This window comes from Engystomops pustulosus, chromosome 3, assembly GCF_040894005.1.
Source record: "Engystomops pustulosus chromosome 3, aEngPut4.maternal, whole genome shotgun sequence".
Taxonomy (NCBI): domain Eukaryota; kingdom Metazoa; phylum Chordata; class Amphibia; order Anura; family Leptodactylidae; genus Engystomops; species Engystomops pustulosus.
Window position 1 is genome coordinate 96,113,751 of NC_092413.1, and position 24,835 is coordinate 96,138,585.

Sequence of the window (24,835 nt, forward strand, 5' to 3'; positions counted from 1 at the left end):
GTATGAAAGCACACTGATGAGATGACGCTGAGTTATGAAAAAATAAACGTAAAATAAAAAGAAACTGGCAGACTGTGCCTAATTGAAATCAAACCCCTAATAAATTTTCCCACTTTGGTGTTTGAGGTGGATATGTGTGTCACTAAGAGCTAAACACAACGGTAGCAAGTCCCCCTGCAAATTCCTCACAATATGGTACTAGCTGCACTACTAGTGCCAGCAAGCCCAGCCACAAGCAAACAAAAAAAAAAAAAGTATAACGTTATTGTAGCCCTAAGAAGGGCTGTTGGGTTCTTGGAGAATCACTCCTGCCTAACAGTAATCTACCTGCACACTAACGCTAACCCTGACCAGCAGCAGCTCTCTCCCTAGCGGCATCCAGACACAGAATGATCCGAGCAGCGCGGGCAGCGGCTAGTCTATCCCAGGGTCACCTGATCTGGCCAGCCAACCACTGCTATCGACGTGTAAGGGTACCACGTCATGCTGGGTGGAGTGCAGAGTCTCCTGGCTTGTGATTAGCTCTGTTTCTGGCCGCCAAAAAGCAAAACGGCGGGAGCTGCCATTTTCTCGAGCGGGCGAAGTATTCGTCCGAGCAACGAGCAGTTTCGAGTACGCTAATGCTCGAACGAGCATCAAGCTCGGACGAGTATGTTCGCTCATCTCTATTTACAAACCTACAAATCCCCCGAAACTTAAAAACTTTATTCTTTATTGTACGCATTTCAAAGATAAGGCAGATGGGCTGAATCTTACATGCCACTTTATTTCATGTGGTTCCGAGGTCCACTGCATCTATAAACCTGATTCAGGCTTTTACAAGAAGCACCACAACAGCCAGAGCTGGGTGTTCATGGGTGTTCAACCAGAGCTGTTTTTGGATTGTATTGAATTTATTCAAACTCTGAAAACAAGTTCTGAAACTTCGGATTCAGAGGCTATATTAGTTATGCTCTACTCTAGTCACTAACACCTCTTTTATCTTTATGTAAATTTGTACATTGCAAAGTTTATTAAATGCTTTTCTGGGGATTGGAATAGATCACTAGTAGTTGTACTCCAACAGTTAAAACTTAGTTTAATGATATAATTGATATGATTGAAAGTAAAAACATGCAACAATGTGCAAAAACCGAGTTATCATTAGTTATTAATAGGAACAGTCTTACCAGAATATTGCAGCTTTTAGACATTAGTAGGGTTTCTGAGATCCAGAAGCCCCCACAGTTGCTGAGGTATGAGTCCTGGAATCTGCCTATAGTAATCCTCACCCCTGTCAGAGAGGAGGCGCTAGAACAGAGGGGGGGGGGGGGGACGACGACATGTTATGATCTTCTCTCACACAGAGCTACTGAGAACTCCTGTGTTACATCACATCCTTTCTGACAGTATAGAGCAGTGATTTTCAACCTTTTCTGAGCCGCGGCACACTTTTTATACTTAGAAAATCCTGGGGCACACCACCAACCAAAATAGCACAAAATGACACTAAAACAGTCATATTATACATATAGTTAATATAGATTCTAAATTTATTTTACTCACTCAATGAGTGTGAAACCTCTTCCTCAACAGTTCTCAGTTTCTCCCTGTTTTTAGTATATGGTGCTGATTATTATGTGGCTCATATACTGCAATATAAAGGGGTACAATGAGAAGTACTATGGCCATGAGGCCAGAGTACAAGTGCCAGCTCATATACTCAGCATATGAGCTGGTACTTGTAGTACTCCAGCCTCATGACTATAGTATTTCTCATTTTACATCGCTGCACATTGCCGGGAAACAAAACACAGGGGGCACCATAGTTTGGGGAACTTTCCCCGCGGCACACCCGACCATGTGTCGCGGCACACCGGTTGAAAATCACTGGTATAGAGGACTATAAGGGTCAAATACTGGGACTTTTATCTCAGCAACCATGGTAACTAGTAAGAAAATTCAAAGTGCCCATGAATCTGTGAGGCAGCCCCTACAGAATGTTCATCTCCACCATGTGTGGAGTGGAGAAAGTTTCTCTTTAACTATGTAGGTGGTAATCCCTACGTTGGATCAAACTTTATTGATAATTTTATCATCAGAATAGGTAATTTATATGAAACCTTGAAACCACCTATATACATACTTAAAACGCTGTAATCAGGCTCCTTCAAAAACATTTCAACCAAAAGCCAACAGGACACAAAGCAATGGCCCATATATGATAAAAAGGGTCAACTTTTATTGTAAAATATACACAACATGTAATAGAAGTACTACTTAGAGAAGGATCAAAGCTAAAACAATAGCCAGATGATAAATGATACAATGACGGGACCACCATATTCATATGGGGCGGCATGGTGGCTGAGTGAGTAGCGCTTCTGCCTTGCAGCGCTGGGGTCCTTGGTTCGATTCCCAACCAGATCAACATCTGCAAAGAGTTTGTATCTTCTCTCTGTGTTTGCGTGGGTTTTCTCCAGGTACTCCGGTTTCCTCCCACACTTCAAAACATACTGTTAGGTTGTTTAGATTGTGAGCCCCATGGAGACAGGGACTAATTTGACATGCTTTGTGCAGTGCTGCGTAATCTGTGTGTGCTATTTAAATAAAGAATTATTATTCATAATATATACAATAGTGATGTGGGGACCCATGTACACTACACCTTAAGTTATAACATATCTAGTTATAACATATCAGGGGAAAAAAAGTATAGGAAAAAAGTGGCCATATATATGATTGTTATAACGAATAGCAAATACTGTGTTGTACATTGTATGTATATATGTTATAACTGTTATTATCTAGGACAGTGGTGGTCTCTGTGGGCACCCAGGCCACATTGCCCCAACCAGTTCACCAGACACGACTAATTCACCTGCTGTCACAGGTAATGTAGATGGTGCACTCAGCATTATTTTAAAGCAACACATCCTTGGCTTCTTCGGACTGTAGAAACAGTGAGAAGGTACGGTCAGGGGTGGTTTATTGATGGAGGTACTTCTTCTATTGAATTTGTGGTAGAACAGAAAGCAATAAGTTACAGCTCAAATTGCTGTGTTGGCACTTTGCAATAAATAAATAGGTTTTAGTTGTAATTTGGGCACTTGGTCTTGGAAAGTTTGCCATCACTGATCTAAGAGAACTTAAGGAGTAGTGTCCCTGCATCATTATTGTATATATGATGAATATGGTGGTGGTCTCATCATTGTATCATTTATCACCTTTATGAGTTCTATCTGGCTATTGTTTTAGCTTTAATCCTTCTCTAAGTAGTATTTTCTATTACATGTTGTGTATATTCTACAATAAAATTTGACCTTTATTATATATGGATCATTGCTTCGGGTCTTGTTGTATTTAGGTCATTTATATGTTATTGTCCGGGGAATTTATGTTGGAAGTTCTATTTTGGGTCAAACATAAATGATCATTGTATCCTCAGGGTAGGTAATTTATCTGCTATTGTCAAGGGAAAACATCCTGCCTACTGTTTAACAGTATGGTCAAATAACTCCAAAGGGTATTGGCCACCCACTTACACTGCTGGAATAGCTCTCATTGAAGTTAATAATATGTTGTATCACCAGATGGTGGAAAACACTACAGATGGAGCTGGCTCCATGCCTTGTATGAAACTGATTGGTGGGAGTGCTAGATGTCACATCCTCATGATAACCTATTAGTGTTTTTTTCTAAGGATAGCTCATTAGTATTCTTTTGTCCAGAAACCTAAAGATACACTGTTCAATGAAGGTGTCAGGAAATGTGACCTACACAGTAATAGTGCAATAAACTAATCAAATGATCTAAGATTATTGCTAAAAAGGAATAGGTTGTTTTTACCCATTAATGTGACATATCAGCTTCCTTCAGAGTGAATTACTTTATGGATTTTATGAAATTTTAAATCATAAAATACATCAAAACATTATTATTTGTGCATATCACTGTTTTCAGAATTTACGCAGCTTTGACAGGTATTTAACAGAGGTTTGCGCTTGGATTGTGACGCACGCGTGCACATCGGATTTGGGGGGGCGGGCCATCAGACGATCCGACTAATTGACGAATAAGATAATTGAAAAACGTGAACTAGTATTCAATTATCTGGTGCACACTGCACATTTGGCAATGCTTCACTTTTGGTAAATCTGGGCCACTGTTCTGGGCCACTGTTCTAGTGGCGTGATGTACCCCTTACAAAAATACTTCAAATGTTGATTAAGGTAGATTACATTATTACTGATCATAAATTGTTCTCTAATTTTAATCGCCAGTGTATAATGTACCTTCATTCATCTAAATAAAGGCCCATATAAATAAAAATGTATAAATATCTTCTTGAAAATATACAAAAAGTAGAGTTCAATTCTACACATCTTTATGGAACCCCTAAGGAGGGGGGTGCAAAGCCCGCCAAGGTCCTGGCTTGGTCCTTAAGCAGATACAAATTGGAAAAGCGAGCAGCACTCCAGATGTAGAATTCAAAAGTTGGTGATCTTTATTGAGGCATGTGGTAACGTTTCGGTTATTAGACACCTTTTTCAAGCCTTGAAAAGGCTTTAAAATGCTTGAAAAAGGTGTCTAACACCGAAACGTTACCACTTGCCTCAATAAAGATCACCAACTTTTGAATTCTACATCTGGAGTGCTTCTCGCTTTTTCCAATTTGTTATTGAAAATATATCTTGTTCACCAATAGGAATGCATGAATACCTCACTAAACAGGGTATCGAATCTTGGTTTCCTATTATTTACACTGAGCATGTCTAGAGCCGACCCCTGTATATGTGCACACTTCCTCAAGGAGATTACTGGTGTTACCTTACTTGTGGGCAAGTGACTACCAGAATCATACTGTGCATGCTCCCACTGACACATTATCAATTATAAATATATTAGTAAATAACTGTCTCCAAACCACTATTAACCCTCTCCTGCATCTCCCTATGCATCTACCCACAGTATATAGAGAGAGCACATGAAGAAATAGGCAAGTGCAGCACTAATGATACAGAAAAATCTATTAATTTGCTGTTCCTCATGTTTTTCGGATGAATGGAATCCGATAATGGTAAGTATTTTTTTAAAGGTCAATCTATACAAAGTAAAAAAGTTTAGAAATTTTCTTTGTTTACTTTGCATATTACTTGAAAAAAAGACATCTTAACAGCACATGATGGAATAGTTTGTCATGATGCTAGTAAGGATGTTTGAAGATGCCATCTTTAAACACACAAATACCCTTTTCAAACATGTAACGATAACAACCCCAGTTAAAGCGAACACCCCCCCCCCCCCAAAAAAAAAACACACACACAGTACCTACTAGATAAGTTTATACATGTTCCACTGATGCCTCTATTCAAGAGATTACAGCCACCATTCCTATAAAAAAGGCTTTTATCAATGTCCTCTGTTCCAGTCATGGAGGCATAGAAGCTAACGCTGCTAACCCAGCTGAAGAGAATTCCTGATAGGTGGAGATGAGAGAGATAATGGCCCAGACTTATCAATAGTGATGCACTTATTAATGGACTGATTAATGCACTGGAGGCTGCTTATCTATTAAATACTGGGGGACTGTATATATTAATTACTGGAGGCTGTATATCTATTAATTACTGGGGGACTGTATATATTAATTACTGTGGGCTGCATATATTATTTATTGCGGATGTACATTTATGAATTACTGGAGGCTTTATATCTATTAATTACTGGGGGACTGTATAAATTAATTACTGGAGGCTGTATATCTATTAATTACTGTGGGCTGTATATATTATTTATTGCGGATGTACATTTATGAATTACTGGAGGCTATATATCTATTAATTACTGGGGGACTGTATATGTTAATTACTGGGGGCTGCATAGATGAATTACTGGGGGTATGTAAATTTATGAATTACTGGGGACTGTTTGTTTATGAATTACTGGGGGTTGTATGTTTGTGAATTAATGGGGGCTGTAGACCTCTATGGGGTCTGTGATCCAGCCACAAATTGTGTGGCCAGATCATGGTCCCCTTTACGTTTTTGTGTATGAGGCCTAAGGGGGAATCTTTCTTACATAGATTGCTGACTAAGGGGGATCCTACATTTTACATGGATGCTAAATGTGTACCCTGTCTGGGCTATATTCTGTGGGTGCTCCACCAGATTTTGCGCCCAGGGGCTCCCACCAATCTTAATCCGGCCCCGGTCGGCAGTGCAATTATCTTTAACCTTGTGCTTTACCAAACTAGAGGTCAGTAAAGCCATAACTGCTGGATTGGTTAGTTGCCTATTCCATAGCACAGATACCTATTTAAACAGCTTATTAGTGGAGTGTGAGCAATTGACTCCCTCCCACCCCATTACTAATCTGATACTAACAATCAATGATAACAGTAGGTCATCTATATTAATACCCTGGAAAATCGTATACTGACCTTTAACTTCTATTCTACTTCCATTATGTTCCACTGTTCCATGTGTATAATCTAATGCTACATATTATTATTAGCACCCTGGGAGTAATATGTTCATGTTCTTGCATGCCACAACAATCACTTGCCCACTAATACAATGCTAAACAGTATCACAGAACTATTGATTACTAATGACTGCTTTCACACCCACCCCCATACTACTGTCATTATGAACTCAGCATTTCATCATTCTATGATTCAGTCTTCCAGTTTTACCCTCACCCCCCCCCTCATAATTTCATACAAAAGACAGGCAAAGGCCAATAATAAACATTCCTAAAAATGTCTTATGAGGCATAGCATAAATGTCGTGACCATATGGTTTACTTCACCAATCATTGCCTAATCACAAGTCATCATAAATACACAGGCAGAAAAAGGCACTGAGATATGAAGCATTTTTATTTTTTTTCAATCAGCTCAACTAACAGTGCAGACATCTGATGTGAAAGCTTAGCTATTCATCGCTCATAAATCACAATGTTCCAGCAAGAAAGTCCTTGACACATCATGAAATCTGCTGAACAACATTCACTTGTATTTAAAGTAATATTATACACGTTTTATTGGAAGTATAAAAAAATTGTAGTATCTCCTGTTACAAAGTAACCATATATGAGTAAAGTTAGGTAAATAGAATTGAAGGGTTTGTCTGACTACAAAAAAAGGACTAATTTTGCAGAAAAATTGACATTCCAATCCAATTCAGCTTTTCCTGACAGCTAGAGGTATTGTGTAATGTGGAAACAATCAACATCCTTTATATACCTTTATATACATTATTGGTTTCATCCTTAAAGGAGTATTCCAGGAATAAGCATAATTCATGCAAATGGGTCCTTAAAATATAAGACGGCCATATGGGGGACGTATATATGGCCGACGTATATAGGCCAATATACATCACCCATAGACGGAAATGAGCGCACGACGCCCTCCAGGAGTGTTACGGACATGTCCTATCTTTTCATGGCATACGCCGCCATCCGCCATATATCCCTATGGAGAGGGGTGGGGGTGAGCAGCCGGGCAATGGCAGTGTGAATCCAGCCTAAGAATTAAAATGCTACTGGCCCTTTAATCAGTACATTTTTTCTGCGCTGAACAGACACAAGATAGAAGATGGCCACTTGTCACATGTTACATCACATGTCCTTCACCTGCCTGGGCAGGTCATGTGATCATCACCAGTTGGTTGCAGTGCATCCAGTATGGCCAATGTTGTGGTGAGATGTCATCTCAATGAGGAAATGTGCAGTGATGGCACATACCACTTGTCGATCCTACCCTAAACAGTTGGTGTGGTCAATGTTCCCTTCCAGTGCTAAAGTCTAAACACAGAGACAAAACACTACAAAACAAATGCAGAAGAATGCTGATAGAGCGATGAAAACCAAGAGTATAATGCAGAACAGAATCAAGAGACAAATGGACAGTGAGAAGACAAGCAAGGGACTTAAAGCAAGCACTGGGAAGTAGGTAGACAATCCTTTTATGAGATATCAGAGTGTTATTAAACCACCCCCTATTTCATCCAGTCTAAACAGACTAAGCAGGGAAGGAATGTGTGTGGATAAAGTGTTTGCCATCACATCTAGTTTAACATCTGCAGCCCAGAACAATGTCAACGGGAGACAGATGGTTATAGTATAAATCAAAATAAGACAGCCAGGAGTGAAATAAGGCAGTGTTCAGACTAGTGCAGGACAGAATAAGTACAACATTACAGTCAGTAGTACTTTTGTACTTTATGGGAAGAGGATTGCACTGAAGCTCAAACAGCACAGGTCATCAATAAGTAAATAAGTAAAATAATTTGTATAAAACGTTCTACACGTTGCTTCTCTCATGCTCACGCTTTTACAGATAACATGAATTGTATTCTGTAATGTCAGCTGCATTCCACCTTGATAGAAAGACAGACACAAACTCACTGAGGAATCAGATCACATAGAAGCTCTGTCTAGATGTGAGGGGACGATATGAGAAAGGGTTCAGTGACAGCAAAATACAGGTAGAAGCTGCAGCAAGAAAACTGCTGGAAACTGAACATTTTTTAAGGTGTGATATTTTTCTTTGAAGTTTTTGTCTATGTTTAAAAAAACAAAAAGAGTGATTGCAGAAGTCACGTTTCCCACCTTCCTTTCCTTTACCCTTCTTTAATCCCCCTACCTCTACCTCCAAGTTTTTTTTTAAATCCTATTTAATGAATACTTGGGGTAATGATAACTGGTGTAAAGTCTCCTCAATGTTAAATTGAATGAAGTCCGTCTTTTTCTTCACAAGCTTTTCTGCAAAACCAACTACAATGTGTTTATACGTGTTTACTGACCAGCATTTTTCCTACCTTCCAGGAGATAGTCTCTGTTTATTTTCATGGCAGTAACATCTAAAAATGTGGTTATAACTGTGCCAAACAAGCTGGATGTGCATTATGTGAGATTGTTGCATGCTGGGAGTTTTCTATTAGGAACATTCATCTGAACAGCATGAGATCACAGACATGTCTCTACCAAAAAGACACATAAAGAAAACTCCTTTCTCATAGAGTGATATCTCTTTGTGGAAAGGTATTAGTAACAACAATAAGTAGTGAGTTGCTTTTACCACAGCAAGCAGAGGGCAAAATCCCTGCTATAATATGTTGTTATGATAACTAGGCTTTTGATAAGCTTATTTGCACTCTAAATCATGAGATCATGTGATCTAGATGTGAGGTTTGATTCTACCCATCAAAGTGTGCCAGCAGACCTGTAGTCTGTGAGATGGAAACCTTAAAGGTTGCATTCCAACGTTCAGTTTTTCAGATAAAGTTTTTGAATCCAAAAGCAGGTGTGGATTATAATAGGTGAGAACATACAGTATAACTGATGGCTGCTACCTGCTACTCCTCTTCGCTTTTTCACTCCACTCCTGTTTGGATATCAAAAACTGCATCTGAAAAACGTAACATGTGAATGTAACCCTTGTTAAGGCTGCATAAACATATTATTGTGTTCACCTGTGTAAGCTTCATGGGCAGTTTGCCTACAAAAACCTGTAATCTGCTGTGATGTTCCTCAACCCCAAGAGGTACCCAAGTAACGCTTTCAATATACCACCTCGCCCACAACAACTCCACACTCAACCACAACCTTGAAAGGTTGAAAGACCTTTTTCACTTGCCTCAATGAAACAAGGCTCATTCAGCTGATAGAACTGCCACCAGCATCTTGTTAGATATAAGCCCATTCCGTAACAAGATTCTATTGGGCCAGAAACCATCCCAGGTAGCATGAGAACATGGATGTGTGAGGATCTGTGGCCTGAGATAAAAGAACACAGAGGTTAAAGGAAATCTACTGTCTGATTCATGTCTTATAAAGCAGTGTCACTGACAATATGCTCTTTATAACCTGATGCAGGATATGGCCCTGTAATTCTTGCTTCTGTTCTTGTTTTCCTAAAATTGATATTTTAACAATATGCTAAAGAGCTGAAAGTGTTACAAGGCTGTGTAACTGCCGTGGAACTGCCTGTATAGCCTTGCAACTCATTAGCCTATTCTTAAAACATCAATTGTATGATTCTAAGATTGTGTGCTTTCATTGTTAAACTGTGCCAAGGGTGGTATCCCATTAAAATCACTAAACAAAATGCAAAACTAAATTTTATCTTGCTATCACTTTTAAATGTTTGCCCTCATAATAGGTTGCTCTTGCTATAATTCCCATACATGGTTATTAGAAGCAAAAAAATAAAAAATTAGGCATTCATGTAGAGAATCCATTTACATATAATTAGTTTTTGCTTTCTAATGACTTCCCATCCCTTTAGAGATCTACTCATCAAGGAGAATTCTTCACTTGTTAAGTGGAGGGGTTGTCTTTTACTCCTAAAACTGTTATTTACTGCCCTCTACAAATATACAAATGTGTTATATTCAGCAATACAAAGGAATGGACCCAGATTCTGATTCACATCCATTAACTTGAATGGAAAGCATCTGTTGAATAAAACTATTCAACTATTCACAGCTTATTTTCAGGTTTTCGGGAACATAATTCCAAGCATTTACACTATCTACACTCACCGGCCACTTTATTAGGTACACCTGTCCAACTGCTCGTTAACACTTAATTTCTAATCAGCCAACCACATGGCGGCAACTCAGTGCATTTAGGCATGTAGACATGGTCAAGACAATCTCCTGCAGTTCAAACTGAGCATCAGTATGGGGAAGAAAGGTGATTTGAGTGCCACCTTTGAACGTGGCATAGTTGTTGGTGCCAGAAGGGCTGGTCTGAGTATTTCAGAAACTGCTGATCTACTGGGATTTTCACGCACAGCCATCTCTAGGGTTTACAGAGAATGGTTCGAAAAAGAAAAAACATCCAGTGAGCGGCAGTTCTGTGGGTGGTAATGCCTTGTTGATGCCAAAGGTCAATGGGCAGACTGGTTCAAGCTGATAGAAAGGCAACAGTGACTCAAATCACCACCCGTTACAACCAAGGTAGGCAGAAGAGCATCTCTGAACGCACAGTACGTCGAACTTTGAGGCAGATGGGCTACAGCAGCAGAAGACCACACCGGGTGCCACTCCTTTCAGCTAAGAACAGGAAACTGAGGCTACAATTTGCACAAGCTCATCGAAATAGAAGATTGGACAGTAGAAGATTGGTAAAACGTTGCCTGGTCTGATGAGTCTCGATTTCTGCTGCGACATTCGGATGGTAGGGTCAGAATTTGGCGTCTACAACATGAAAGCATGGATCCATCCTGCCTTGTATCAACGGTTCAGGCTGGTGGTGGTGGTGTCATGGTGTGGGGAATATTTTCTTGGCACTCTTTGGGCCCCTTGGTACCAATTGAGCATCGTTGCAATGCCACAGCCTACCTGAGTATTGTTGCTGACCATGTCCATCCCTTTATGACCACAATGTACCCAACATCTGATGGCTACTTTCAGCAGGATAATGCGCCATGTCATAAAGCTGGATTCCAACAACACCTGGATTTTATTCATGCAGTAACTGTAAATGGTCCCTTTGTTATTAAAGGGAGTCTACCAATATAATATGCCATGAAGAACTGGTCTGAGGAAGTCATCAAAGTGAAACACGCATTAGAATGGACATGAGTGAGACACCTGGAGCATGTCATATTGCTAATTTGTTGAATTGCTTGTTAGCTTATCATGGCTGTTTATCTCCTTCTATGAATGAGAATATGAATTATAAATGTAAGGGATATGGGTGTATATAACAATTCTGGGTAATTAACCGTTGAGGGACAACGGGACAGACTGAGGAGATAAGTATATGTTTATTTTTTTACGCAACCCTGCCAAATCATATGGATAGATTTTTAAATCTCTTGGACAACCCCTTTAAGACATGCAATTAAATAAGTTATGGATTCAGTGCCCCCATTCCAGATAAAGATCAAGTTGTCAATGTAACAATGGTAGAAAAGGATGGAGGGGGCAAAATCTGCATTAGAATGGAGATGGATTTGGTCAGAAAGGCCCAAGTATAGATTTGCTTAGGATGGGGCACATCTTGTGCCCATAGCACAACCTTTGGTTTACCTGCAGATGTTTTTTTTAAAAGAGAAAATGTTGTGAGATGTGCCGGGGCCTAGTCCGGACAGTAGCGTGGAGAGGTAAGCCTATGGGAGCGGGGCCGGCGCAGCGTAGAGGGGTAATTATGCCCATGACAGTACCCCCCCCCCCTTTGACCTCCCCCTATTCTTCTTGTTCCCAAGAAACTTCTGGAGGAGTCCAGAGTTCTCTTCAGGCTCTCAGGATCTCTCCTCAGGCCCGAACCCCTTCCAGTCTACAAGGAAGAACCACTTACCCCTCACAATATTCGTGTCCAGAACCTCCTTAACTTCATAGACATCTGGGGAATCCACCTCAGGAGCAGGAGGAGGGGATTGCTGGGAGAAGCGGTTCAAGATGACTGGCTTCAATAGGGAGACATGGAAGGAGTTCAGGATGCGCATAGAAGGGGGAAGGCGGAGCTTGTATGCCAGTTGATTCATGCGCTGGATTACCTCAAAGGGACCAAGGAACTGAGGACCAAGTTTGTAGCTGGGTATCTTAAGCCGAACATATCTGGAGGACAACCACACCTTGTCACCAGAAGAGAAGACCGGAGGAGCTCGACGTTTCTGGGTTTTGGTGCAGTCTGTGGCTAGGACCAGGCGGATCTGGTCCAAAACAGACTTGAGGTTCTGCACCAGATCCTTTACCGCAGAGACATCAGAGGGAGTAGACAGCAGAAGAGGAGGGCGAGTAATATGTCCGTAGACCACAAAGAACAGAGCCCAGCCAGTAGACCCCGAGTCCAGGGAATGTAGGAAAATTCAGTCCATGGTAGTAGGTCAGCCCAGTTGTCTTGACGGGCTGAGACGAAGTGGCGGAGGTAACAGCCGAAAGTCTGGTTTACCCTCGCTACTTGACCATTCGACTGAGGGCGGTAGGCAGAAGAAAAGTCAAGGTTGACGTGCATCTTTTACCAGGTCTGGCATCAGCCTTGACATTCTTGTCAGCTGGCCCGAAAATGGATCAGCAGGTCAAAGCGAGAGAAAAACAATAACCAAAGGGCTTGCCTGGGATTCAGGTGCTGAGCTGTCTGGTGGTACAGTAAGTTCTTGTGGTTAGTGTACACACCAACGGGTTGGAGAGCACCGTCCAGAAGATACCACCATTCTTCCAGAGCAAGTTTGATGGCTAACAGCTCTCTGTCTCCAATTGAATAATTTTCTCTCAGCTGCAAAAAAAGTCTTAGAAAAGAAGCCGCACGTGGAAGTTCGGCCCTTGGGGCCTATCTGGGTGAGCACCGCTCCAGCTCATATGGAGGACGCATCCACCTCAAGATGAAAGGTTTGTTCGTGTCAGGCCTAGTGAGCACGGGAGCAGAGGCAAAAGCAGACTTCGACTTGGAGAAGGCCACTTCAGCAGCACCCTTCCTGGTGAGTTCAACGATAGGAGACACCAGAGTGGAGAAATGCGGAATAAACTGCCGGTAATAGTTTGCAAAACCCAGATTTTCCTTGATGTACTCGGACATGACAGCCATCTCGGGTACAGAAAGAGGATAGACACAACCTCTGGGAAGAGTGGCGCCCAGAAGGAGATCCACAGAGCAATTATAGGGACGATGTGGTGGCAAAATCTCCGCTTGTTTCTTAGAAAAAACATCCGCAAAGTCCTGATAACAAGCTGGCAGACCCTCCAGAGACTTGGAAGACATAGAAGAGGTCAGGACCGGAAGTGGTGCCACCATGCATCGAGATTCGAGCATTGAGCATTCAGGACCCCAACACAACTCATCAGTCTTCCATTTGAGGACCGGGGCATGGAGTTGAAGCCAAGGAAGACCCAGAAAAAGAGCTGATGTGGAGCGAGGCAGGACATAGAAGGCAGTCTTTCTTGAAGACAGATAGGTTCCGTGCAGTACCGGCCCGGATCAGAAAGAATCTGTCCGCTTACTGAGGAAATAACTAGGGGTGACTGGAACCAGAGTCCAGGACTACTGAGACTTGCACGGGAGTGGCGGTACCGAACCTGAGGAGCACTGGAACGGTCAGGTATGGAGAAGCTGAATTCACACCTAAGGATTCTTCTCCCAGAAGCCCTAGGTGCTGGCGTTTCTTGGACGTTGGGAACGGACTGGACAAGTCCCAATGAGGTGCTTGGAACTGGCACAGTACAGACAGAGGTTTTCTTGAAAATGTCTGGAACATTCCCCAGGCGTGAGTCAGGCTCTGTCAACCTGTATAGGTTCTACTGCAGACTGTGCGACCGGAGGCTGGAGCGGCTTTTCAAAAACCCGAGCCAACCGGGGCAGATTTGGAAGCCAAGGTGCAGAACTTGACTACGTATTCACCCACAGATGAGTCGCCTTGGCGTAGATTCAGTAGTGCTGCTTCTGCTGAGGAGGCCCATGCAGGTTCCTCAAACACAGACTGGATTTCAGCCAGGAAAGTAGTATGAGTGGGCATAACTGGATCATTCCTGTCCCACAGAGTAGCCCAGGCCAGATGCCAAATGCCATCTTGGAGCACTCGGTGACAAACTGAGATGGCATTAACTCTATATGCAGCGAGCACTGTGTAATGAAACCTCTGCACAGTTGGGGATTGCCATCGTATTTATCAGGCATGGATAGTCTTAGCCTAGGCTCTGGTGCCGCACGACGAGCCGGGATGACAGGAGAAGTTTCAGGGGTAGATGCTGGATCTGCTACAGGAGTAGTCACAGGAGCTTGACTGATGCTGAGGCTGAGAGTCAAGCAGCTGTTGAAGGGCGGAAGTAACTTGGCCTAGAAGGTCTCCTTGGGCAGCAATCTGCTGAGACTGCCGGGCAACAAAACCGGAAAGTTCAGCCAGTGTTTGACGTCGCTCCTTTTAAGGGTCCGTGGCCAGATCTTACTGAACCACCGTGGGAGATGGTACTAGCCGACACCTGGGACCGAAGTCTAAGGGCCCGGAACCCGGAGCTGGCACATGGAACAGGAACGCAGGAACGAACTGGCACACAGGATGTGTTGTAGAAACACAGGATACGCTGGAGACACACAGGATATGCTGGAGACACACAGCATACGCTGGAGACACAGGAGGGCTTTCTCTTCACAGGAATGGCTTGAAGATCCAGTGGGGAATGTTAGGAGCTTCTGGATTAAATGCAGATCCGCAAGTGGCCAGTGCGAATTACCTGTGCGCTGGCCCTTTAAATCTCAAAGTGTCACGCACCCTAGGGATCAGGGTCACGTGCGGGGCCTAGTCTGGACAGGAGCATGGAGAATGATCACATGTTCAAGTCCCACACTGGGACAAAATGAAACAGCTAAAGGAAACCTGTCAGCAGAAATGAGTATGTTGCCAAAACACTGAACACCTTCCAGATGACATTAAGATGCAATTTGGTTGTATTAAGTCATGGAGACAGCGATTTTAACATTGAAGTCAAGCTTTCTTCCTCAGAACGCCTTCTTCAACGTAAGTGATGGGCCTACATCACTAACCAGATCTCCTGAAGTCCAAGCATAATGTCAATCACAAAAGAGGAGGCGTTAAGAGCTTATTTTCAGTGCCTCAACCAAATTACTTTTCACTTCAAAGTTGATTTTCTAGATAATGCCATCACACTAAACCATGAAAGAAACAAAACTAGAAGGTGTTATACTGTGTTAGAGATCTTTATCTAGGGCTCAAACAGCCCTTCTACAATTGTAAGGTGATTGCTAAATGTATAGATCTTTGTTCCCAGAGCTGGGATATGGGCACAGAATAGACAAACACTTGGTCATAAAGCTGTACTCAAATCACTGCTTTTATTTCAAACAGGCAGTTGTGTATATCAGAACAGAAAAAATGTTGCAGAGGGCGTAAAAAGGTGATAAATTACTGAAATGCTATAGGTTAGCTTGAATAAACCAGAACCTCCCCTTCAAGCCATTTTCCCAAATGAACTTCATGTATAGTTTTTACTGGAAAAATACTAGACTAGAGAGAAACAGAATGTTTATACTTAATGTCTTTGTGTTAGCACTGTATATGTCACAACATGGCCTTAAAGCAGAGAAGCTGCCGAAAAAGACAAGGTAAACAATAGCGAGGACAAAGTATTTTCTAAACAGTTTACACAAAATCATGTTTGAATCATCACATGGCGGAACAGTGGACAACATAGTCCCTGGCTAAGACAAGGTGGCTTCTGGTTGGACAAAATGGCGTCTGGAGAGAAATATGATATCTCTCACAACTGTTTGCCAATATATTGGTAGTGGTTTACCAGGCAAATTGCTGATGACAGGTTCCCTTTAAAGAAAAAAACAAATAAAATTGTTACTGAATCCTTACAGTGACGCCATTAAAAAAAAACTTTGATTACTGCTTTGCACACTCTTGGCATTCTCTTGATGAGCTTCAAGAGGTAGTCACCAGGAAAAATCTTCACATCACAGGTGCGCCCTGTCAGGTTTAATAAGTGGGATTTCTTGCCTTATAAATGGGGTTGGGACCATCAGTTGGGTTGTGCAGAATTCAGGTGGACACACAGTTGGATAGACTGTTAGAATTTGTTTTAAGGCTAGAAAAAAAGCAGCTAAGTATAGAAAAATGAGTGGCCATCATTACTTTAAGAAATGAAGGTCAGTAAGTCTGAAAAATTGGGAAAACTTTGAAAGTGTCCCCAAGTCCAGCTGCAAAAACCATCAAGTGCTACAGAGAAACTGCCTCACATGACCCTCCAACTGCAGGCAATTTACATTCCAGTACAAACCATCAAGTGCTACAGAGAAACTGCCTCACATGACCCTCCAACTGCAGGCAATTTACATTCCAGTCTTGCTGATGAGGTAAAAAGAACAAAAGGCTTCACTTAACATATCAAGAAATCTGTGCAGAACTTTTAATGTTTAAGTGTGGGGGGCAGGATATGAAGTCATTTATCAATACACATTACAAAAAACATGAGGTAAAGTTGTCATCCTCTAACATTGTGTTTGCTAGCTGTGTAAGAAGGCTCATGGATGTTTAGAAAACCCTTGTTCAAGTATGCTAGCACAGCTGAAAACTGTTTGGCTGATTAGAGAAGCTAGAAAACTGACCTTCCTTTTAACTGGTTGGGAATCTGGACCATCACATTGTTTGTCCTATGAAACTTTCACCTTACAAAAAAACTCAGAAGTCTATTCTTGTTTTTAGAAATGGCCATTCTATGCAACAAATTGCCAAGAAACTGAAGATTTCCTACAGCGGTGTATACTACAGTACTCCCTTCAGAGGAGAGCACAAAAAGGCTTTAACCAGATTAAAGAGCAGTGAGAGACCCCGCTGCACAAGTAAGCAACAAGACAAGTACATTACAGTCTGTAGCTTGAGAAACCGATGCCTGACAGGTCCTCGACTGCCGGCTTCATTAAATATTACCCACCAAATGTTAGTGTCAACCTCACAAGTTAAGAAGTAACTCCAGGATGCTGGCCTTCAGGGCAGAGTAGCAAAGAAAAAGCCATATCACATAAAAGAACGTTTGGGAGAAGCAGAACAACTGAAAAGATGCTGGAAGAGTGCCTGACGCCATCTGTCAAGCATGGCGGAGGTAATGTGATGGTCTGGGGTTGATTTGGTGCTGGTAAAGTGGGAGATTTGTACACCGTCAAGGGGATTTTGAATAAGGAGGGCATTCACTCCATTTTGAGTGAGCCAAAGCACATCTCCAAATTATGCATGAACTACTTAGAATATCAGCTGCCTGCTTCTTTCCTGTCTGTAATGCAGGGGCCAGCCCAATCACCAGATCTTAACTCCTTTGAACTTTTATGGGAGGAGCAAAAAGTGCCTATCAAGCCAATCTAACTTGTAGGAGGGGCTTCATTGCAGACGCCTTTGATAAGCGAATTCTCAGCTTCCAGAGAGCTTCACCAGATGCCACAAAGGGCAGAGAGGTCCATCCTTAACCAGGGGTCATATGTAAGTTGGATGCTCTTAAGTCAGGGACCGCCTGTATTTCATAAATTGAAATTTCAATAATATTAAATTACTAACAAGGTTATTAACATCTGAGGAGCTTGGGAATAAATCCATTTTGTGGCACCTAAGACTAAACCTCTAGTAGGCCACTGCCTTAAAAATGTTTGGTGCACTTCAAACAACATGTAGTGTACTTGTCTTTCACTAGTAACCCTCCAATCACTTGCACAGGACTGTGAGTGCCTAACTGTAACATCTTCCTTTTAGCTTGAGTCTTTAACAAAATGCCACAAGCCTCCTATATCCAGTAGGCTGCATTGGTATGTGGATCCTGGTTTTAGCATTGAGTTTATCTTTATATTAGTTTATAGTTATTTTCATCTCCAAATTCTTTTCCTATTTACTCCACCAGTAAACAACTTACTGCAGCTGCATCCATATCATAATTTACAGCTTCCCTCCGTCCTCTCTTACCTCATGTTAGAGATAAACTGGCAGCTTTCAACAAGTTCACTTGACATTTGTCACTGCCAACAGTAACACATTTTGAGAGGACTTTTAGCTGAATCTATAGTACGTAGTGACAAAAAGTTCTTCAATTATATAAAAAATAAACATATATGGGGACATTTATCAGGGCTTGTTCAGCAGTTTTCTGGCTCACAAGCCCTCAAATAATCGCAATATTGACTCACCAATTGTGATCATTTCCCCCTTTATGCCACCTCCATGGTAAGTAGGCGCGGAGGTGGCGTGAAGGAACCGTGGTCAATGGCAGAGAGGACAGGCTAAGGTAATTACCACGCCTGTGCCCCCACTACAGCAAGCAAACTTGCATAAGAGAAATTTGCAGGCTGTGGCATAATTCTACAGCAGGAAAGGCCTGGCATAGAACAGCACATTAGCGCATGGTGGTGCATGAAAAATGTCCTCCATTCTATCTGTTGTCAATGGTGTGATAAGTCAGTGTGCATAAATGGAATTTTGAATAAATAGAATCTAGCTAGTAAACATATTATCAGGGGAGTTTCTAGGGTTGTTTCTGGGCCCTGATGGATATGTATGGAATTCTCAGTAGTGTCTGATTTACTTTTAAAACAGGTTAAAGTAAAGAAATTGGGCCCCCAAGAACTGTTTTTTTCCCACCATTAAAATCAGTCATCTTAAACGAAGGACCCTTACTCATAGATCCAGGCACCAAGACTGTGGGGGAATGAGGGACCTGCTCTGCTCATTGTAACAGCCTGTGAAGCTACGGCACTGAGGTGTTTACGGAAACATCCACCAGAGCCCTTTAATAATTCCTTTATTCTATATAGTGCACACAGATTATGCAGCACTACACAGAGCCTGCCAAATCAGTCCCTGTCCCCAATGGGGCACTGCTGGAAATGTTATTAGATAAGGAAGACCGCTGCTGGAAAAATTTTATTAGTGAATGGAGGCCGCTGCTGAACATGTTATTAGTGAGGGGAGTCCACTGCTGGACATGTTATCAGTGAGGGGACGCTGCTGCTGGACATGTTAATAGTGAGGGGAGTCCACTGCTGGACATGTTATGAGTGAGGGGAGGCCACTACTGGACATGTTATTAGTGAGGACAGGCTTCTGCTGGACATGTTATCAGTGAGAACAGGTCGCTGCTGGACATTTTATTGGTGAGGGGAGGCCACTGATGGACATGTTATTGGTGAGGGGAGGCCACTGATGGACATGTTATTAGTGAAGGGAAGCCGCTGCTGGGCCATGTTATTAGTGAGGGAAGGCCACTGCTGGACATGTTATTAGTGAGGGGAGGTTGCTGCGCTGTACATGTTATTAGTGAAGGGACGCCACTTCAGGACATATTATTAGTGAAGGGAGGCCACTGCTGGACATGTTATTAGTGAAGGGAGGCCACTGCTGGACATGTTATTAGTGAGGGAAAGCCGCTGCTAGACCAGTTATTAGTGAGGGGAGGTCACTGCTGGACATGTTATTAGTGAGGAGAGGTCACTGTTGGGACATGATCTTATAGAGTAGCAGCTGAATTTCCCATCCTAGGCCTATACTCAAAGTAAATTTTTTCCAGTTGTTCTGTGGTAAAATCTTGGGTTTACACTCGGCTTATATTTATGTATATGTGGTATGTATATTTTTTTCCTCACAGTAAAAAAGGCAGCTGCAGGATAGGGGGCATTATATGGGTTGGGGTTAGATATGGACTAATTGCGGGCACACAATTTTACACAGGTCTGGAATTACCTGATGGTAGATGACTATTACGTGCCTCCCTGTTCCGTCCCCCTGTGTCCCAAGCGTTATTTCTCTGCAGAGGTAATCTGATGGTAGATGTCCTTTAAGCCTGCTTAAGGGTTCAAGACATGCTGATCATATATTACTATTGAACCCTGCCTCTGGTAAGGTTCAACAGTAATAGTGTATTTGTCATAGAATGCATAGCATAGTATTCCATACTATTGGACAGTATGATGCAGAGGCTCAGCTAGGAGAGGCTGGGCCCCATAGTAGATTTCTAAATGGGGCCCCCTTTCCCCTTAGTCTTCTTATCCCAGAGAGGATGAGGGCACATTTATTTCCTAGTAACTGCAGACCACATGGGGGAAGCTAGAGATGAGAGATTCCTAGTCCTCTCCCCTGACATTTCTTATCTGAGTTCCTGTATAATGTAGCAGATTACACTGTTATACATTGTGTACACATTATATACAATGTGCAGCATAATATGTACATATTGGTGCACATCCTCCATTCTTTAGTGTATCAGGCTGGATGCCTGGGCCCCCCACCTCTGTGGGCGCTATAGAACTCGCTATGGCTGCTAGCGTGGCCCCTGGTGTAATGGTCACATTTAAAAGACCCACGAGAAAGAGAGATATATATATATACTATAATATACCTAGAATCTTTGGAAAAACATGGTCAGGTGGAAGAAATGAAGGATGAAGTAGTAGCAGCTGCAATACACATGAATTGGCTCTTTTCGATTCCCTGAGGAAGAAAGCCAATGCTTTTGAGACGCGAAGGAACAGTTTGGAATTTAGTAGTTTCCGTACTCAAGTGACGTCACTCGAAACGGCCGAGTCACGGCAACACAGGAGGCTTTGCAACCGGCCTGTGCAGCCTCCTGTAGAAAATAGCGACATACAGACGGTGCTCTACTTAAGGACATCCGACTTACAGACGACCCCTAGTTACAGATGGACTCCTCTGCCCAATGTGACCTCTGGTGAAGCTCTCTACAACAAAACAATTGCTTGACTTACAATATCGGGGATGTGATATTCTGACAACAGAACCTTCATAGGAGGAATAACCAGGATCTGCAGGGACCAGCTCTCTTCTTTACATACAGGTACCAGGACATCCAGTTTTCAGTACACTCATATCAGAGTTTTTGTTACCCTATACCTTTACACAATTGGGACTCGTGTGTTGGGATTTTGCAAATAGACAGGCGCACACAAGTATCCACTTTTACATCTAGCAGATCCAATAGCTATTCTGCCACCCATTGTTATCAGTGCACATTTGTATTCTCTACTTATTCGCATGATACGGGATTTATATTGATAGTGCTCATCCCTTCATTAGTAAGTGCAGGTGTCTATTTGTCGTTGCTTCTTATATAGCGAGCCCTTTCAGCTATACTCTTACTGGGGAAGGGGCACACAGTTTTTCACCTGCTGCAGACACGTACCTAAAATCAAGTATGAACCCCCTATATTTAGTCACACTGTAGAGCGCCTGTGATTACCATTGCTTCATACATCGCAGGGGAGCCTAGAGATGCTCTGAAGAGAGCCTCAGATTCATTTACATATTTTAAAAACCTTTTTGTCTTCTAAATGTGGCCGTTCCAATCTATACTGAAATCAGAATACTGCAAAGGGGGATGGGACAGGGAGGTGATTAGTAATCATCTAGCATCAGGGAATCAACATATTTCATGTCGGCTATTAACTTTAACTCTGTAATACTCTTGACAGCTAGTGTGCTAAGTAAAAAATTTGGTTTCCTATTGGTATTCTGTAGAGCTGCACTTAATGCTTTTTTTTTTCTAAAAACAGCATCATTTAAATAATCCAGTGAAAATGTAATCCTGATGAACCGACATGATGAAGAAGAAATATGCCATAAATCTCCAAAGGTATAGTACAGGAAATAAGCCTATAATCACTAGCATCACATCAATGAGGGATTTCAAATTGCTAGAAACTTAAATTTATAAATGTATCACTCTATCACCATATTCCTTTTATCATGTAATTTTTGTAATTTACTTCAAAGTCCAACCCACTTAAGACCCTCTCAACTACTCATCCAGAACAGCTTATCATTCACATATCTGCTTTAAACATAATTTTACTGTTGAATTACTCTACATAACATTTTAAACAAAGTATAAATGAGGAAAAGTAATTCAAGCGAATCTGTCACCAAGAATGTCAGTTTTAGCTGATGACAAGCTCCAATAGCCTGATTTTAAGTACGGCGTGTCAGGTCCCGGTGCATGGAGAGGGCTCACAGGCTGAGCCCTCTCCATAGCCGGTAAGTCTTTGCTGCATATGTGTTCATTTCTTATCCTGAGTATATTTAAAATCTTGTCTTAGTGGGATTTCCCCTTGAAGGTAGCGTACAGTGGTGTTTACATGGCATTTTGAAATGCAATTCAAATGCTGTTTGGAGGAGAAATAGCTCTTATACAAATGCTGTGTCAATGGAACTGACACTGTGTCAACTGAACTTGTTGAGTTAAACAGCAAGTTAGCAGTTAGTTTACATAAGCCTAATGTTAACACTATGGGGCACATTTACTTACCCATCCTTACATCATGCGCCCGATATCCTGCATGTGTCGCTTCCCCACTCAGGTCCGCCGGAGTTCACCTTCATCTTCCTGGTGCTTGCAACACAATTTAAATGTTAAATCCTGCGGTTTGTCTGAATCTGTCGGATCGTCTGATGGAAACACCCCTCCCCCCCCCCCCCCGATTTGTGTCGCATGAAAGCTGGCGCAATTGCGCCAAAATCCGCTTGTGCGCCAAAATACCCGGTTAAATGCGGCGCAAATTGGAAATTGCCGGGAAACCCGATGGAAATGTGGTCTGCGGACCCTTAGTAAATGTGCCCCTACGTGTTCTTTAACATTGTGTTAACATGCTTGAAAATGCTTTGTGTTAAAATCATGTTGACGCAAACGCCCTGTGAATGCAATGCAATAAGGAGACTATCCCCTTGTACTTCACTTGTTCTCAAAAAATTATTGTCATGTCTAATTTAGTCAGAAGTGCTGAAAGTCCTTTTCATTTTAATACCATCAAACTAAGGACTAACTTATCAAGACTTTGAAGTTTTCCAAGGTTTTCGGGTAAAGAAAATATATACAACTTGTTAGAGAAACTCCTATTCTTTTGATCAGGATCCAGGTGGTGTAAGATGCAAGCGCTCTAACAACAGGTTTTGCTTCTTTAGGGGAAAGGACGTGGTAGGAACCTGTGTGTAATGTCGTGATAGGAACCCGTATGATGCAGAAGTAACCAACACCGGATCACTGGACTGCAGGCTCAGAGACCACTTTATACCATGCTTCTCCTTGCTCTGTATGTAACAACTTCCCCAAACCAGACATGATTGCTGCCGGCTGTGGGTGTCTATAGTTCATTGAAGCAATGCATGATACACTCCCTTCCCTAAGCCGCAGTACAGTATTCCAAGATGACAATGATAATGACCCCAAACATGTCTCCAATATGACAGAGAATATTATTACCGTAATTTGCCAAAATGAGAAATCCCCTATAAGGATCTGTGAGCCATTCAAAATAAAAGGTGGAGTACAGAGTCTCTAACTTCCAACAACCCCATGATGTCATTATGCAGGTGTGTTATACATTGTTATATTACAATAGAAGCTGTACAATGACTACTTTACATTGTATCAAATTATTGTATTCAGTGTTGTCCCATGAAAATCTATAGTAAAATATTTACAAAGATGTGAGATACTGGAGATTACAAATTTTTATATATTCGCTTGAACTATAGATTTGTGCACATTTTGTTATAATGTAAGAGACGCATTTCTAGTACACAATATTCAATTTTCTGTTGAGAAAGTTCTCATGACAGGACTGTGGAAAAACAAGATTTAATATCTTTAAACTGGTGTTATGGCTCAGGGCCATTGGTGTATTATAGCTCTGTATGGGAGCTTCATATTTAATGCCCTGTTTATTTAACCTAGTCTCCCCCAACATGATGCAATACTATATTCACACTATACAGGCAGTCCCCGGGTTACATACAAGATAGGGACTGTAGGTTTGTTCTTAAGTTGAATTTGTATGTAAGTCGAAACTGTATATTTTATCATTGTAGTTCCCGACAATTTTTTTTTTTGCCCCAGTGACAATTGGAGTTTCAAATTTTTTTGCTGTAATAGGACCAAGAATTATCAATAAAGCTTCATTGCAGACAATTTTAAGCTGATTATTGCAGTCTGGGACTATTTTAAAGCATCCAGAGAGCTTCACCAGAGGTCACAGTGGGCAGAGGTGTCTGTCTGTAACTATGGGTTGTCTGTAAGTCGGGTGTCCTTAAGTAGGGGACCGCCTGTATACAGCTTCTGAAATTGGAACGTGTATAAATCTGGATATATAGTTAGAAAGGTACACATTTTTCAGCTTTTAAATAGCTTAGAAAAGAGAATAATCTGTCAAGTTTAATAACCTCCTTTAGTTATTACAGCTGCTTCAAATTACTGTGATATGTTCGGCTTAAAATAATCTATTTTAATTTTAATATGTATGCAAAATGCTGGATGAAACTTTTTAACCCCCTATTTATGAGATGATTCTGTAATTTAGAGAATAATGAAAAATGAAGCACATGGTCACTTTTTATCCC

At 41.7% G+C, this 24,835-nt stretch overlaps 1 long non-coding RNA gene across 3 annotated transcripts in view; it reads left to right on the forward strand.

The window, feature by feature from the left end:
* Window positions 1-24,509, forward strand: part of LOC140120515 (uncharacterized) — a 43,772-nt gene extending 19,263 nt beyond the window's left edge. For 2 of the 3 annotated variants that reach the window (XR_011853836.1, XR_011853835.1), the window contains 2 exons: window positions 21,997-22,076; window positions 23,402-24,509. This is a non-coding gene — a long non-coding RNA (uncharacterized lncRNA). Of the gene's footprint in view, window positions 1-17,167; window positions 17,296-21,996; window positions 22,077-23,401 lie in introns of those variants that run through there. The other variant, XR_011853837.1, reaches the window with a different exon arrangement.
* Window positions 24,510-24,835: the final 326 nt, after the last annotated feature.